This window comes from Amblyomma maculatum, chromosome 5 (genome assembly GCF_055883805.1).
Source record: "Amblyomma maculatum isolate TAMU_Amacu chromosome 5, ASM5588380v1, whole genome shotgun sequence".
NCBI classification, from domain to species: domain Eukaryota; kingdom Metazoa; phylum Arthropoda; class Arachnida; order Ixodida; family Ixodidae; genus Amblyomma; species Amblyomma maculatum.
In genome coordinates, this window is record NC_139348.1 from 24573615 (window position 1) to 24591021 (window position 17407).

The window sequence follows — 17407 nt, forward strand, 5'->3', positions numbered from 1 at the left end:
AGCCTTCTAGAAATCAGTAATTATCGACCTACTTCACTTACGTGTACTTCTTGCAAGGTGCTAGAGCATACTCTGGTGAAACATCTAAATACTTCCTTGGATAAGCATAGTATTATAAATAAAGCACAACGCGGCTTCCGAAGGGGCTTCTCTACTAACACGCAGTTAAGTGTAACCATTAATGAATTTGCTAAAGTTATAGATAAAAACGGTCAGGTAGATATAATATTTCTGGACTTTTCAAAGGCATTTGAAAGGGTGTCACATAATAAATTAATTAGAAAGATGAAAGCATTGTGCATACCTCCTGAAATAATCAACTGGGTAATATCTTACCTGACCAACCGAAAGCAGTATGTAGAGGTAGACGGAGCGTGCTCTGAACATTTAGACGTTTACTCGGGTGTGCCACAGGGAGCTGTACTAGGACCGGTCTTATTTAATATTTACATAAATGACCTCGTCGATTCACTGAATCCAACGGCATCAATTAAGCTGTTCGCTGATGACTGTGTCATTTTTAAAACCATAAATTCTCTTTTGATGAACTTGAGCTAAACGTTAATCTAAAATTGCTAGCAGAATGGTGTGACAAATGGGACATGATAATTAATTTTGACAAAACTGATCATATGTGCCTTACCAATAAAAGAAACAGGCTGGAATTTCTTTACAGCATGTATGGGAAGATAATTAAACAAGTTGAGGAATATAAGTATTTAGGGGTTACATTTACATCCAGGCTTAAATGGACAGCGCACATTGATAACGTGTGCTCTTCATCTCGTAAAAAAACTAGGTTTATTAAAACATAAATTAGGCAGATCAACAGCTGCACTGAGAAACAAGGTGTACAAAGCCATGGTGAGACCCTTTTTAGAGTACGCGAACATTGTGTGGGACCCTCGCACAAATGTAGAAATAGAAAAACTACAAAAACTTCAAAGTTTGGCCGTTCGTTTTATTTATAACCGCTATAAACGCCGAGACTCTCCATCTGCTATGTTAAATGACGCAAACCTGGAGTGCTTGAATGAACGCAGAAAAAATTTGCGAATTAAATTTCTTAATCGCATATACTTTTCGAAACTAGGTATTGATCCACAAGAATGCACAACTAAACACTCCTCAAGGAAGTTTCGTCATCAGCACACCCTTACAAAAAAGCTTAATGAGTTTCTGATTAAATGTTAATTACATTTCTCATCATGCACATTAACATTTCTATACATTTTCTTGATGCATTTGTGATGAGTTTCACAAGAAAGTTGGCCACCGTGTTTCTGGTTGGTACCTAATGTGTGCATTTCTTGTGTGTTGTTCATAGAGTGTTGACCAATGAGCGCCTGATGGCTTTCACTTTTGGATAAAAAGTAAAAGCTAAAACGTAGCGAAGCACCTCAACTACATTAAAAAAAGCTAAAAAATAAAAAAAATTCAAACTAAGCGAAAAAAAAAGTGCACCTCTGGCGCGATTCGAACTCGTTACCTCTTACTCCGTAGCTGTCTACGCTAACCACTCAGCCACTCGGGGAACTGGTAACGTCGGTAACGTATTTGCTTGTTATGTCTGGACTGCATTCATAAGATTGGGACATAATGTTTCGAAGCATGTTTCGAAGTGTACAGGCGATTGCGGCTGCTCTAACAATTACAACTTCTTGACCATTAGAACTTGCATCTAATGTTCTAGATACCTATGCGCACTATTTTGTCCACTGCAGTCATTTTAACATGTCAAGTTTGGCATCGCTGGCAAATTTATCAGCGCTGGCGCTGGCTCTTCGGTGGTTGCTACCTTAGGCGTAATTTTCGCTGAACACGGAGCTGTAGCACGAACCTTTAAAGAAAAAAAAGTGCGACCAAGCTTCAATACCGGCAAGCGCAGCAGCGCCAACACTATTTTACTGGTAACTAAATCTTATTTGTATCTAAACATTTCGGGAAGCGTTGCGATGACTGAAGGCTCGGCTAATCTATACGCAGAGCAAGAAGGAGCTCGAAAGCTTAAGAAACACGCAAAATATCATGCATTATAAAGAAGGCATTGCTTCTCGTGCCCCAGTTCCGAGTCAACGCACGGCTCGGGTTACGCCCGCGCGTCGTCGTCGGCGCAGGCCGGGGTACCCCTGCTGGTCTCTCCAAAACGGCCTGCTCGCAGGTGCAAGGAGGCATTGGAAATGGAGCGGCCTTGCGTCCGTTAGCTTGGAGGCGGTGTGGCAGTGCGTCGGTTCGCGTACACAATAATATCCTTGCCCGTAACACCCTCAAGCATATTGTCCAACCACAGCACCCATTCGCTTGGCAAGAAGTGATTTGCAATGGCACAAACACCCAAGACGCAGGGTGTAAGCGTGTTTTGAATGAAACAAATGTCCAAAAAGTTGTTTTTGTTTTTACAGTGCATGCTAAACAGAAATGAAAACATAGTAAAGAATATACATTCGCTTAGTGATGTATAATTTCCCTCATTTGAGAAAGTCAATGTATTTCCACATTAGCTCCTATACAAAAATACTGTTTTGTTTTTCAAGTACAAAACTTCTTGCGTAATCTCAAATGAAAGTCTGTTGCGGATCTCATGTTAAAACACATAAAAATTGTTTCTTAGGCAACATCCTACATATGCTAATCAGAAATGAAAACATAGGGCTCTGAAAGTGTGCAGTTAACAAAGAAATAATATATATTCACTTAGTGATGTATTTGAGAAAGTCAATGTATTTCCACATTAGATCCTACCCAAAAATACTGTTGCGTTTTCCAAGCACAAAACTTCATGTGTGATCTCAAAGGAAAGTCTGCTGCGGATATGATGTTAAAACACATCTAATCTTGAATCTCCTTTGAGTGGTTGATGACTCATCAAAAACACATTACGTGGGTAACAGAAATTCAATATCCATTTTTGTAAGGGCAAGCACTACATAGAACCTATTTTTGCTCGCACAGATGTCTATAAATTCTCCGTCTTTCGTCACACGATCTCGGATTGGAATGCTCTGCCGCATGATTCCCCACTGCTTGTTTCCGACGAGTGACTGCGTCATTAATTGACACTGACTGTAATGCGGTGTGTTGTTGACTTTGTGCAGTGTTTCTTTCAACTAGAGTAGTCTTTTGATGCGTGATTTCACGCCATTTAGTTTTGATATAAGTATTCATTGTTCGTTTTTTTGTGTTGTTGTTTTTGGTGAGTGTTCTGTCAATACCAATGCTGTCCAGGGTCAGTTTTTTGTACTTTGGTTTGTACCATGCCTCTCCTGCTTGGACCATGCTTGGTCCGCAGTATGTGATAAATAAAAAATAAATAAATAAATACGGCACTGGTATTCTTGTACCTTTACAGAATGATCTAAACGGGAGGATATATAACTGGGAGCTTTCATGTATAAATCTTAAGATAAACCTGTTGCGCCTATAAAAATAAGTCTAAGGAATCTGCGTCTGTCCTGCAATTAGAGGCCGCCCCAAATTTTTGCACATCTGAGAAGTTTTTAGTGAAATCATAGTTTGCGGACACAAACCTTGCTGCTCGTTTTTGAATTCGTCCAAGTTCGCCAATAAGTATTTTTGTTTCAGGATACCAAGTCGCACAACTATAATCTAAGATGGGAGGCATGTTTGTCAAGTAGAGTGTCTCCTACAAATCAGCAGGTGCCCGCTTGAAACTGCCTTTTAGAAAGTTTAACACACGGCTAGCTCTGGCAGCAATATGGTTTACATGGTTGTTCCAAGAAAGGGTGTGTGCGAAGATAACACCTAAGTAATTGCAATTCTTAACAAATGGTAAGTATCTGTCGCCTAGAGAGTACTGGGTAGGTAAAGGTTGCTTTTTTTTGTAAACTGCAGAATTTTACACTTTGAAAAATTTAAGGTCATGTGCAATGGATTTTGCACCATGCTAAGACAGAGTCAAGGTCACTTTGCAATTTATAGGAGTCGCTTACACAAGGGACGTCAAGGTAAATGCAACAATCGTCGGCATATAATGTGACCCAACTTAAAACCGGTCAACTATACAATTGCTAAATATTAACAAAAGAAGAGGGCCCAAAACTGATCCCTGGGGAACGCCCCATAAGACTGCAATATCTTATGAGCTTGCGCCTTAAGAATAATGTGCTGCTTTCTACCGACAAGATACGCTTCGAGCCATTTCAGCATTGTGGGTGGAACTTTGAGGGTAGCGAGTTTCAGTAATAATAAATTATGTACGACAGAATCAAAAGCTTTTTGAAGAATTCAAAAATATGCAGTCAACCTTGTTACCATTGTTAATTGAGAGAGCGACATCGTGAGCAAACTCTGTCAGTTGCGTATTGCAAGAAAATCCCTTTTTTGAAGCCAAGTTGCATTGGACAAAAAAAAATGTTCTTATAATGGAGGTGCTGAAATAAATTAGTGTAGATGATGTGCTCTAGCGATTTGCATATGACACTTGTAAGGGAGATAGGCCTACAGTTCACAGTTTGTTTTGTCGCCACTTTTATATAGATCTACGTTGGTGGTGTTCCAGTCATCGGGCAAGGCGTCGACATTCATTGATGTTTGAGTGTTACTAAAAAGGGAGCAACAGAAACTGCACAGTTCTTCAAGATGCAATTTGGAATATGGTCAGGACCGGGTGCCGCGTTTACCTTGAGCTTCTGCAAAAGTAACACTATTCCATGTATTGAGAAATCTATGCCACCAATCCCCGTAAACTCATTCACAATATGTAAGCCGTCGGCAGGGCGTGCCGATAGAGAACAAAACTGACTGAAAATAACAATTAAACTGCACAGCCTTGCCTTCCAGATAGGAGCTATAGTTGACGTCATCTATAATATCAGGGATGTTGTCTCTTACGCGCTGCTTTTTACGTACTTCCATACTTGATTTGGATTATTCGTTCAGGTAAAAAAAATTGTTGCATGACAGATGCACTTGTTCACGGCCACGCAGAAAAATGCTGACACTTAAGATGGACAATGCAAGAAAAAATGCTGTGCTCAATTATCACCAGTGTGATTATTGCCTTGACACTTGGCACAAGCCCATTGCCGCGGTGTGCGTCTCAACTTTACACACTTTAGGTGGAATGTTGCTTGGCACAGTGAGCATTCATCAATACTCCCTGATTTCGCACCTTGACAGTCGCATGTTTCTTTTGCGCATTCCATTTGCTTTAAGATACGCATTGACTGCAGCTCTGGGTTTATGTGGTTAAAAAAAAAAGCTCTGCCTTGAGTTTAGTACGTTGCCAAAATGCCTGATCAATGACTATAATCTTTGTCGTTAGAGAGGAGCCTGTAAAGACAACAAAATATGCTTGATTAAGACCAGTAAGAGCCATTTGCGCCTGCACCTGTGTGTAGTATGCATGCCTGTGCCTGAGCTGCAAGCTTTCATTAAGATAAGCCAGTTTAGTGCAACCCTTTGTCATTGAAGCACCTTCAATTGTTGCAGGACACTTCACTTCTAGAACTGACTGCCCACAGCACGCACAAAACACTATAGCATCAGGAGATACACCAATGAAAGGCATGCTTCCTGCAACAAACAGACCACACTGTGTAAGGTTAAAGCTCAGGTGTTTGGAGACTCGAGCTCTGTGAATGCTTGTGCAGCTTATTGCTCTCTATCTCAAGTTCGACACTTGAGGCGGTTTTACATACCCCATAAATTCTGCAACGAGGCTAGCTGCACCAGTGTCGCATGCTACTACAAGGTGCAGCACAGAGGCAGTAACCTTGCCTCGACGTTCTTTCATCCATCTTGGCGATTTTGCCTTGCCACGAGTTGCTTCCTCGATTTCATTGCAGCATTCAGCTGCCAGCTGCACTTTTTCGGCCATATCGATGTCAGTGTTCTTGTAGATTTCACCAAGAGGCAGTTTTGCAAAAATCTGCTGACACCTAGCTGGTGGTACAGGATCGTGGGCAGTTGTCTCAGGGGCAGAGTCCGTGTCCTCGCTGTCTGTTATGGATGTGAGGAGCGAAGTGTTTGGTGCGATTTCCTGAAAAATAATATTCACATTAGTGCCCTAGTTGTGATGCAGTCGCATATGATTCTTTGCAGAACAGTAAACACTGGTGACCTTTCAAGCGTTAGAAGATCAGAATACAATTTCACTTGTGCACAAAAAACAAATCGGTCCGAGTTGCTTACCTTCACTTGGTGCAGAAAGCTGGACACCTGTTCATCTGTGAAAGTTGTTATTGTGGGGTCTTGAGTTGCACTGACTTGGGGTGGTGCGTGGCCTATTTTTGGTTTAAAAAATTGAATTTCGGAGACTGGTGCTGCCTGTGATAATTTAGTGCTTTGTAAGTAATTCGCTGAAAGTCCTGTATGTGAAAGAATAAAAATAAACGCTTACTCTGCCTCCCTTTGATGCCTCAATCCATTTACAGGCAAACTCGGTTGGAGATGGGTCGTTCAGGCCGTACTGCACAGTTGCTTCGACACTGAACAACAGCGCAGCCGCGTGTGTGCAGCATTCCCCAAGGCTGAAAGTTGCATTGGAAATAACTAAGAATTAAGCAGTTCATAAAGATATTGAAGGATGAGAAATGTGGCAATCAAAAAGTGGAAGAGTTCTGTACGACAGAATATTACAGCATAGAGTCTCATCAGTTTTCCCATCCACAACGGGCTTCATTTAGAATGAATGCTGGGATGTTTGGATGGAATGGCCCATCTACAAACTTGCTTTTTACTGAGCAGCCTTTCTGTGTATATTGAACAGGCATGTTTGCAAATATCTAGGAAGAAAAACAAAACACAGCATTCTAGGCCTTTGTTCAGCATTCAGCAGCTATCTTCATAAATTAAATATCTGGCCTGAAAACTGAATAGACTGTCATTGGCTGTAAGCAGGACTATTCAGAGTGGTTTAGGATTACATGCAATTAGACGCAGCAGGAAAAATGCATCCAAAGAGCTGCGTTCACTGTGTTGGGCATTGTTCAAAGTAAATTTATGGCATCTCCTAACCTCTTGTTTGAAGCAGACGTGGTGTGCTGAATGCAGGACTGCTTTGATGTCCTTTGTGAAGGCAGGTCTTCACAAGGTTGACTGGATGGTCCAGGAGACGGCTCCATGTCAGGCATAGAGGCAATGTCTTCTGCCTCCGGTATCTCAGTGTACATTGGCCCCAGCAGTGCCTCTGGACTGCTTGCATGATGGCTTTCGTCCCCTTGGTCTATAATGAGTAAAACATAGTTACTGGTAATACAGCAGTCGATTGCATTGCACAAAAAGCTAATTCGAGGTAGGCAGCAGAGAAACTTCCGAAGGACTTGAATCTCAAAAATAGGTGATACTTCATATTTTAAATTGGATTAAATATGCTTCAATATGCAGCAACGATATAAGACCAGCTTTTCATGTTGGAAGTGTAGTGCTACATGAAAAATATGAGAAAGCAATACTGTTACCACAGTATTTCAATTTGACACCTGTTGTCACACTGTCTGTAATTAAACAAAAGTTACTCGCTGAACATAGTTAATACCTCATGCCAGAAAAGCAGTATAACAGTTATTTTGAGCTATTATACAGCATATAGCAACAGCCACAACACATGGAAGAAATATAGTTGTGATCGGTTTCAGTCATGTCTGCCTAGTTGGTGACAAAGTAGAGAAAGTAAATATTGCCTGATAATGGAATCATGGATAATGAATACATGGAATCAAGTAATCAGCAACAAACAGTTCCTGTAAAGGCGACGCTTTGCAAATAGAAGCTGTGTCAGTAGCAATAATTTTGCACTGAAATCTCATGCCACACTTGCACAGCTTGCATATATATTTCTACTCTTGAAAATGGACAACCCTTTTCTAACAGCAACATGAAGTGGTCACAAAGCATTTTATATTTATGCAGTAAATCAAATTTAACAGTACTTGATGATAAAAGCGTGCCTTTCAATTACTCCTAGAAGAGTAATGAGATAGTAGCCTTTGTGTGAGTTGTTTTTATATTTAAGAGAGGAAATGTCAGACAGGCGCATCAAAAGCCCATAGTCTGTCAGCACAGCAGTGAGACTTCTCCAACCTTGTCTTTGATGCAAAACAGCCTGTGCTGCTTCTTCACAATAACACCCTATGTATTCACGTGTATTGAATTATCAATTCTATCTGTGCTCCTTTGCATAGACAGCCTGTTAATGTTGTAAGACAGTCATGTAAAGTTTTGATTTGCACACTGACTTGGCTTCTATGCTCGCATCGTTGCATAAAATGCACGTTCTAATGCATATGTGCACAAGCTGTGCTTTTGTAGGTAATGTACAACACTGCCTTTGAGTGGGCCTATGTGTTCATAAAGTGTGTGGAGCACTGCTTCACAATGTGAACATATGAAACATGCTATTGAACAGCGCAGCGTCGGCTTGTTGGAGTCATGAAATGAATAGTGCATGGAAGACGAGGTACCCCTGAATACCTTCGAGGGCCTTCGCTTTCCAGAAATTGTTAGTCAATGCAACTGACATTTAAGGGAATAAAATGGTAGGTTCCTAATCTTAGCGCAACTTAGGCAGAGTACATTATCAACAGCAAGCAATGATTGCAGATCGATGCTGTGAAAAAAAAATATGATAACTGGCTACAAACCGTTTTGCAGGCACTTCAAAGCTTATGAGGAACAGTGTGCTGTATCACAAGAAAGCATAAACACGATGTATCCTGCTAATGCGCATATGTGCGGCTGAGTTGAAGGTTAACATTATTTAGATTTCGGACAACACAGCAAGCCATTAAAAAGAAAATGATAGCAGAAAATTGTATGAGACGAACTTCACTGCAGATTATAGAATAAACTTCCACTTAATGTTCCTGCAGAATTCAGTGGAAATTGATTTAGGTAGGACATGCAATGCAGAGAGGGAATTACCAATGCTGTGATGGAAACAAAGTGCATATCAAGGAATGAAAGCAGTGAAATGATCTACAGCTTGGCAGAAAGATTACAAAGTTGAAAGAGAAACAGCACTTCTGGTTGGAGTAGGAGACAGCTATTTCTACCCACAGAATCATTACAAGAACACCACTTCTTGCCTTCTGAAGGACAGAATGTTTTATACAGACGGAAATACGACAGTTAACGCGCAAATGTGTTCTTTGTAGGCTTTCATCGCCTCGGCCATCCTTTCGGCCGCGGCATTTCGTTGCTGATCTCCGCGCGAGCAGCAAGCAGCAGGTTGCGACTGGGCATTGCGCAGCTCATTTGGTGCCGTTGCGTCGCACATCTCTTTTTTTTTATATTTGGCCTCCCGCCCAATACCGGAACTTCTTGGAGGAGTTTTTCCCATTCACTGTACTTTTCTTCTGTGCCAGATCTAGTTGGGATGCCAACCATTATACAAAACACACACACCCACACACACACATACATAAATATATATAAGTATATACTTCCTCGCCACTTCGCATTTCTGAAGGAGCGTGACAACTTCATTTATTACTTACCGTCTCCGATTGAGGTAGTCTTGGCTTTCGAATTGGGCCAGCAGCAAATCAACCTTTCTTTCACGCTGCGTGGCGTATAATCGGGCCCCGGGATTATCAAATTCAGGTTAACAGCCACATCGGCCCATTTTGCTTATTCTGAAAATGGTCGTACTTCGATCACTTCATGGAGAAGTAACATATCAGAGGCTAAATTGAAATGCCTCCTTGTGCATGCGGCATTGGGTGGAATATTTTCCTTATTGGCAGACATGGAGCTTGCTGGATGTGGGTGCTCGGCAAAATAAGGATGCGCGCATCCACAACAAAACGTGCGTAAAACGTGCGCAGGAAACTCCTTGGCTCAGCCGAGCTTGACTAAATTTCTGCCTGCGTTTTCGTCTTCGGCTCGCAGAACAGGCGGCGCAGTACCGCCGCTACCGCCACTGTACCGCCGCGGTAGAACCCGTGCATGCGCATAGCGCCTCACTGTGGCGGATAGCGGCGACGGATCGCGGATGGCGGTATGCTAAATCTCTCTAATAAAGAAAGCCTGGCATTGGCAGGTCTGGTGGTTATAAAAATGCGCTGGAACTGGGCCGATGGCACCGCTGAATGTTATACGATCCGTTCAAACACCCGCACGCCAGACCCCTCCTCCTTTCTTTCTCTCTCTGTGCGCGTTCTCATTACATCACGCCGCACCGCCCTATCGGGCACTTGGTTGTATCGAGGCCCCCACACGTACGCTTCCTCAAGCTTTGATGCTGTCAGCCACACCACGCAGAATAAATACCCCGGTGCATGTACAATCACTCTTTGGCTTCTGTTTGGTCTAACGCCTGCATTTATTCTCGCCTAAATCTTTTTCGGACTTCTGCATATCCACATTACAACACATGTATTATGAAACGTTTGTGTAACAAATCTATCCCACAGTGACTGTTGTGTTAAGCAAGACCTATTTCTAACGTAGATGTTCTAGAAGATTTCTAGACAACACGTTGTTTTATTGCGTGGGCATGACGCTGCCCAATGCATAAGCGGCCGTCGCTGAAAGTGTTTCTTCAGCGGTGAATGTGTTACATTTTAAGGGCGTTTTGTTTCTCCTATGTGCCTCAACGTGTTTTATTTACTGACGCCAAAGCGTTAACGAGCCCGTTGCAAAGAAAATCTGGCGGTGTGCGGCATCCGTCGGAAACAAGTATTTGAGATTTTCAAACAGGAGGCACCACTATAGCCAAACGGGCGAGTTGGTGAAACAGAGCAAGAGACAAACAGCAAATCAGAACCAAAGGACGAGCGCTGGCTCACAACTGAAAGTATATGCAAAGACGGAACACAATAAATAAAAAAAAATTGGCCACCCTATAAACAAGTGGACAAGACAAAAACACATCTTGATATGAAGGATGAAGGCGTGCAATCTCACTTTCGTGTAGAAGAATGGAGGGTTTATTAACGCACACCTTCTTTTTTTCTACATGCGGTGTTAAGCGTTCCGGGTGCTTATACAGGATATCAGAATAATGCAACAAATGATAAGATTCGCAGTCATGGACGTGGTCAACAAGATTAGTAGATTTCTTAACGCCCAAGTTATCTGCATTCTCTCTCAAAAGTGTATTAATGCACCGCCCTGTCTGCCCGATGTATACCTGTCCACATGACGTTGGGATTTTATAAAAGACACCTTCAGCGTATGGCACGTACTTAGTTTCATGCTTAACCCCTCATGTATTTCATGTTCTTTTTGGTGCTGAACCTTTCTTTCCAAAACAGCAGCAATACATTTAAGTTTCTTAGGTACAAAACAGAAACCCTATGCCACTACCTTTTGCCACATTTTTAAGATTATATGACAGGTCGTGTACATAAGGGAGAACTGCAAACTTTCCCTTCCCTTATTTTTTTCGCACTAGGCACCAAAGCTGAAGTTTTAAGATTTTTGCTATCCTTTTACAGCCCAGAGATAGTCTGTCAGATCATCCGAGTAACCAGATGCCTTGAGTCTTGCAATTAAATCATTTAAGCTGCCGATTACCTTATGTTTACAAGATTTTGATAAAACAGACATGAGATATGAGACCACAATTCCTGTTTTTACTGTTTTTAGAGTGATGCGATTTAACATTTAGCAACGGTTTTTCTACTCCAAGTAGGTATTCCCAGCAGATATTTACGGCCTCAACTCTAAAACGTACATCCAAAAATTGTAACTTGTGTTCACATGTGACCTCAGTGGTGGACTGTAGACATGACCCTTTTCTTTACACAAGTTTAGTAGATCCGTCATGCCCCTAGAGAAGCCAGTGTTTTCAAGAAAAATGAAGAAGTCATCGATATAACGAAAATGCGTTACACCATTCAGAAATGTGTGTTTTTTTTAATGCCACCATCAACAAAGGACAAAAGAATATTACTAAAAACAGGCGCTACTCTAGATCAAATGCAAACAGCCACTCTTCGGGGATTCAGTTTTCTTTCCTACAAACGAACTCATCCGTCAGGTAAAAAAAGAGCAGCCAGAGGAGGCTAGCTTCAAAAATACCACACCCTCAAATAAACTGTTATTCATCATTACCCAGTGTTGCTCACTTTGAAGCAACAGCATTCATCAATTCATTATGAGGCAGACAATAAAACAAATCTACCACATCTACACTAAAGACCATGCACGACCGTGGAAATTCCTATCAACGAGAATTTACGATACTCTCAGAGTTCCGAAATGTGAATGGGTTATAGTAGCCAAGAAAGCGAAATGTGTCTTTAAATACCCTGAAACTTCATACTGCCATGTACTCATCTGTCACAATAGTTTGAAACAAGCTAAACGCTATCCTATTAAAAGAAATGCGAAAAGAAATACGCTTCATTTCGCCCTTTTAGCGTCCTCTCTCCCTCCCGCCGAGCCGCGCGTGTAGGTTGGCATCCTGGTAGCATAAGTTACAGTAAGGGTGTACAATGCAGGGCATGTATAGGCGGAGGTGACTTGATATGGGAAGAAATGCCTCTAATTTTCGCCAGGTGACCTCCGGTGCCTTTGTGAGAGATTTGTTTCCCGTAGGGTATAGGGTGCGTATTTGACGAAAGTATAGTGTAATTTCTTGATAGGAAACCATACCGTCCCTCGCAGAACCTCATGAGGGGTTATCCCGTCGCCAGGCTGACGAGTCCTTTGGCGAAAATGTGCGCAGCCTCATTACCAGGAAGGGAGGAATGTGCTGGTGTCCAGATTAGCTCTATTGAACGGTGAGTCGTTTGAGAGACAAGCAGCAATTTGAGTGCTTTACGGATATCCTTCATTTGCTGTAATTTGAAGGGCTGAAGTTGAGCTTATCGCGAGGGCGATTACAGTCTCCTCCGCTTCCTCCGAGTCGTTAGTGGTGACCGAATCGGCCGTGAGCGGTAATTTACAGTTACAATTGTGAAGGCACTACGGTCCATATGAGATTGTTCCTCGCGACCAGTAAACCCGAATCAGTCGTACGCCGAAATGCCTGAGTGAGAATAGGCAACTAGACCATGAGTCAAGATGAGGGAATCAAAAGAGTCGCGATCGTGTCGAAGTGGTGAGTAAACTGAGTGAAAAGGAGTCAGTCCAGAGAAGTTTAAGTCGAGATTAATCACTGAGTAAGCCCAAATGTCCTTCACGCGTCGAAGTGACCAATGAATGGCAACGAGTGGTTATTTCTGGATCAGTCATGAGTCTGAGCCCGAGGGAGGTGTGAGTCTAAATGAGTTTAAGCACATGATTTCGGTGAGCCCGAGCATGCGTGTGTCCTAGTTTGAATAAGCTCGCAGGGTAACGAAAATTTTGTCAGTGAGCCTTGAACTCGTACTTTTGCCGTTGCATGATCAGCCGAGTATAGAAGAGATTGCGAGTGAAGCCTGCCAAGAAAATCTCGCAACATTTTTTTGAAAGCGTTGGACACTCTCCCTAAGCACAAAACAGGTACTGTTCGCAGCTCTTGGTACAGCAATTAATTTAGTGCTCACATTATTCTCTCTTACTTGATGCACTTATTTGTTTGACAGGAAACTCGTGACAAAGACTGTGCGGAGCGAATACAGTGGGAAAGAACGAAAGCAAATATACTCTGACAGAATGAATCGAAATACGACAATGTAAAGTGGTACTGAAACTGAGTCGTACATACTACAGAACTGTCTTAAATATCGCCGTATATATCACTGAATCATGCATCTTCCCCAGCCTCCTCTCATGAATCCTCCACGCAGCCGTCGGAAAAATATAGGCGAGGTTTTACTCTAAGAAGATAGCAACCGTAGAAAGCACAACCGACAAAGGATAATAGTTGCTTCCGTAAGCAGTCACGCAGATCGGGCAGCCGTGACAAGTAAAGCGGTTATAGGACGCTACCCCATTGGCGGAAGCTAGCAAGTATTTATTTATTTATTTATTCAGTGATTGTGTGGGCAATACATGGTACTGCCCGTGGGGCAGGACAAAAGGAGGTAGTCTCCTGACGAGGTCCTGGCCCCACTGGGCGCAACAGCAGCGGGTACAAAGTACAGGCAATGCACATGCAACTACATACAACAATCTTCACCGTATATAACTACACATGAAACAAAAACACCGAGTTAAATACTATCACCGCAGTACAAAATACACATTCATACACGCATTCAGCGTGTACGAATGTACATACACGCTGAGTGCTACTAAATAAATATTGAAACTACTTATTAAATCTCAAACCGCGCTAAAGAAAAGTTAAAAGCGAACGCGCTCTGTATTCCAGCTTTTGAACAGCCAGCGTAGCCTGCGGCGCACTAGCTGACGACACCCGCTGCGCCATTCAACGTTTGCATCGCTTAATCTTCGAGCGCAGCGCTGCGGTGGCAAGATCTGAGGCGGGACACCTGGGCCCGCTTGCACGAAACGACCTTAAGACTGTCTTAGCTAAGTCCAGACTTAAATGAGTCTAAAAGATAGGCCGCTAACATGGCCGCTTAAGACTGGAGTCGGGCCTGGGCTTCAGTCCTGACTTGAATAAGTTGCTGGCACGATTATGACTCTAGTGCCGTCCTAGTTGAAACACAAGGACGCCAGGTACCTAATTAGAGAAAATAGGAAAGTACAGGGATGCGCTGGCCCTGTCCCCGCTGTAAGGTGTAAATATTCCGTCAGTCTTGCACTGTGTAAAATCCGTGTCATTGCTTTTTGCGGCGTAAGATTGTGTTATGAGGTAAAAAGGTAAAATGCAGCAAGTGGTTGCTGAGGGCATTCAGGGAAGCCACTCTATTAAACACGAGACAAACCTAAGCGTTCGGAACCCGAGCCGTCTTTCTAAAGACACCGTTAAAGTCTGGACTTAGCTCGGAATTAATCGTGCAAGCCGGCCCTGCTCTCTGTGGGCGCAGCGTCGAGGTTGGAAACTAAGTACATTTGAAAGCGCTTATTCAGCTGGGGTACTAGAGAAACCTTAGGATTTATCGCTCAGTGCGATTGTAAACTATAGCTTTCGTAAGCGCGTGCTTTTAACTATAATAGACTGCATAGGTGGAGCAGAACCACAGACTGGCGTTATTGGCAATGGTTTAAATATGAATGATTACTCATTAGCATCAACCCAAACGCAACCATATGACTACAAGTGAACGCTAATAGCGTTCACTGAAATCTCATTGTAAAAGCATTGCCATTTTGCGGGGTTTGAACACGGGACCGTGACTTGTACACCGCAGTCGTTCTACCGATTGCGCAAGCTAGGAAGACATATGGCAGGGCAAGAACGAATTGATCATTAACTTAAAGTGGGATTTGCGTTAGAGCAGTAAGATCCCGAAAAGTGGAGTCGATGTGTAAGAAAGGAGTGATCACTCATTAGTATCCACCGAAACGCAGCCACACAGTTATAAACTAAAGGCAAACGATTGTTTCAATTCAAATTTTTTTATAACCCTTTTCATTTAGCTTTCCTGAATTGTAAAACTTTAATACGTACTAAATAGCTTAAAAAATATGCTTTGCTGCAGCTCCGGAACTCATCTTTTAAAAACCTCTTTGTTTGCGGCGCTAAGATTTAGTGTAGTTCTCCTAATTTAGGCTACTATCGGGGAGGCAACCGTGGCACAGGGGGCGCTGGGAGACACCCTTCGTAGACAGCTTGTCACAACCTCCACTCAACGAAGTCGCATTGTCTACTCCGCGCATCATTCGAGCGTGTGTTTACGTGCGCGCGCGCGGTTGTTGTTCTTCTACTGCCGCGTTCTGGCCGCGTCGCGTTCCAAGAAAAGGGCAAAAAAAAAACTACAATGATTAAATCATGGTGCGCTTTTTCATACAACTTGTGTGGTAAACAGTAACGGGGTAGTTGTCCGCCCTTCTTGTTAAAACATTCTCGTACCACTTTTATCTCGCGTCATTTTGTCTCTGGCGGTGCCGCAGCCGCCATCGCGGAACTGAGTCGCCCTCAGAGGTCATATATGTCAATCATTCTATCCCCGCATGCGATTCTGCTTCCAGATCTCAAAACTACGACTCGCTCGAGGAGATAAATGAACTAGGGATTGCGTAGGTAGTTTGTAGAACTAAGAAGAGAAAGGTCTCCATGGAGTGATGCCCCCGTCTAGATGGAAAGTCGACAGGTATTTCCTCATTGTTTTTCTCGTAGGAGAGCGAAAAAGATGCCGCAGGAATTACATGCCTCAGCTTCTGGTGAATGCTCCAGGTTGTTAGAAACCACTGATCGTTAAAGATAGATAGGTCATTGATTTCCGACAGCAGTACCGCAGCAGCGAACTTCCCCTGGCAGCTATCTGCATGAACCAAAAAGTAACGCAGTGTGCTCTGTGCCTTTGTAATGTATACACGTCGAAACCGCGCTGAAAAGAGCACCATGGCGCTGGTAGCATCCAATGTCGTCGTCGCCTTGCTGAAACGAACGGATTATCTTGGATGGTGACGTTTCCTTTCCTTGAACTTGTTCGGGGGTTGCCTAAAACGCCTGTCCCCAAAGAGTTGACTGAGCCCTTTTCAAGTAAGCTGTCACAAAGGCAAACGATGCTCCCACACCGGCTCCCGGAGCACTCGTCGCTGTGTGCACGCGTATCAATGGTTTTTCACGAGAAGCCTGCACCCTTCATTCTCTGATCAGCATGGACAGAACCATTGGGATCTTTGCATTATTCTTTACTCTGCCACACCTTAACAGCACTCCTCGGATCCTTCAAAACACCTGTCGTTTGCCTCTCGCCTTCGAGCAGCAAATCTGCGTTCATGTTTGTTTTTTATTTCTCGGAGGCTGCCAACAAGCGCTTTTTAAAAGCAATGTTCGTGGCAAACGTTTTTTAGGCCCTAAGCGGCGCTCGGTGGCGACAGTCTCAGTCTATAAATTAAGGATAATTTCTGCGTTGAAAGTATTGATAAAACAAGTTTCCAACCAGCCTCCTCCTGATCCGGGGAAACGGAAAAGGCTAAAATGAGAAACCCCTCTGGCGAAGGGCGCCGGCTTTGCGCTGGCATTGACGAAACTGTTCCCCCTCCTCCTCATTTTCCTTCTGCTTCTCCGTGTGCAGGTGGGCTGCGCCTTGCACACGCATCAGCGCGCCCGGGAGGCGCCAGTCTCCACAGACGGCGGTGCAATTCGCGGGCACGGCTGCGCGTAGGTTTAGCCGCTTTTCTCAGCTCTGTCAGGGACCGAGCGCTGGCGTCGCAGAGAAACCTCAGCTTGGTTCCCTAAGTGTACCACAGCCAGACGCAAATTGAATGTCAGAGATGAGACAGAATGTCTCTTTAATCTTGGATAACTGGCCCACAATGATGTCCGTATCTACATACCAGGAAGACACATCTGACACAGATCTATGCTACAAATAAGGTACTGTTATAGAATGTTAATATTCTGCATATGCATGCATATTGTACCAGTCGTTTCCTCATAGAAACGAGCTTGTACCTACCGAAGGAGCGACACACTAGCATTTCAATGAGCATC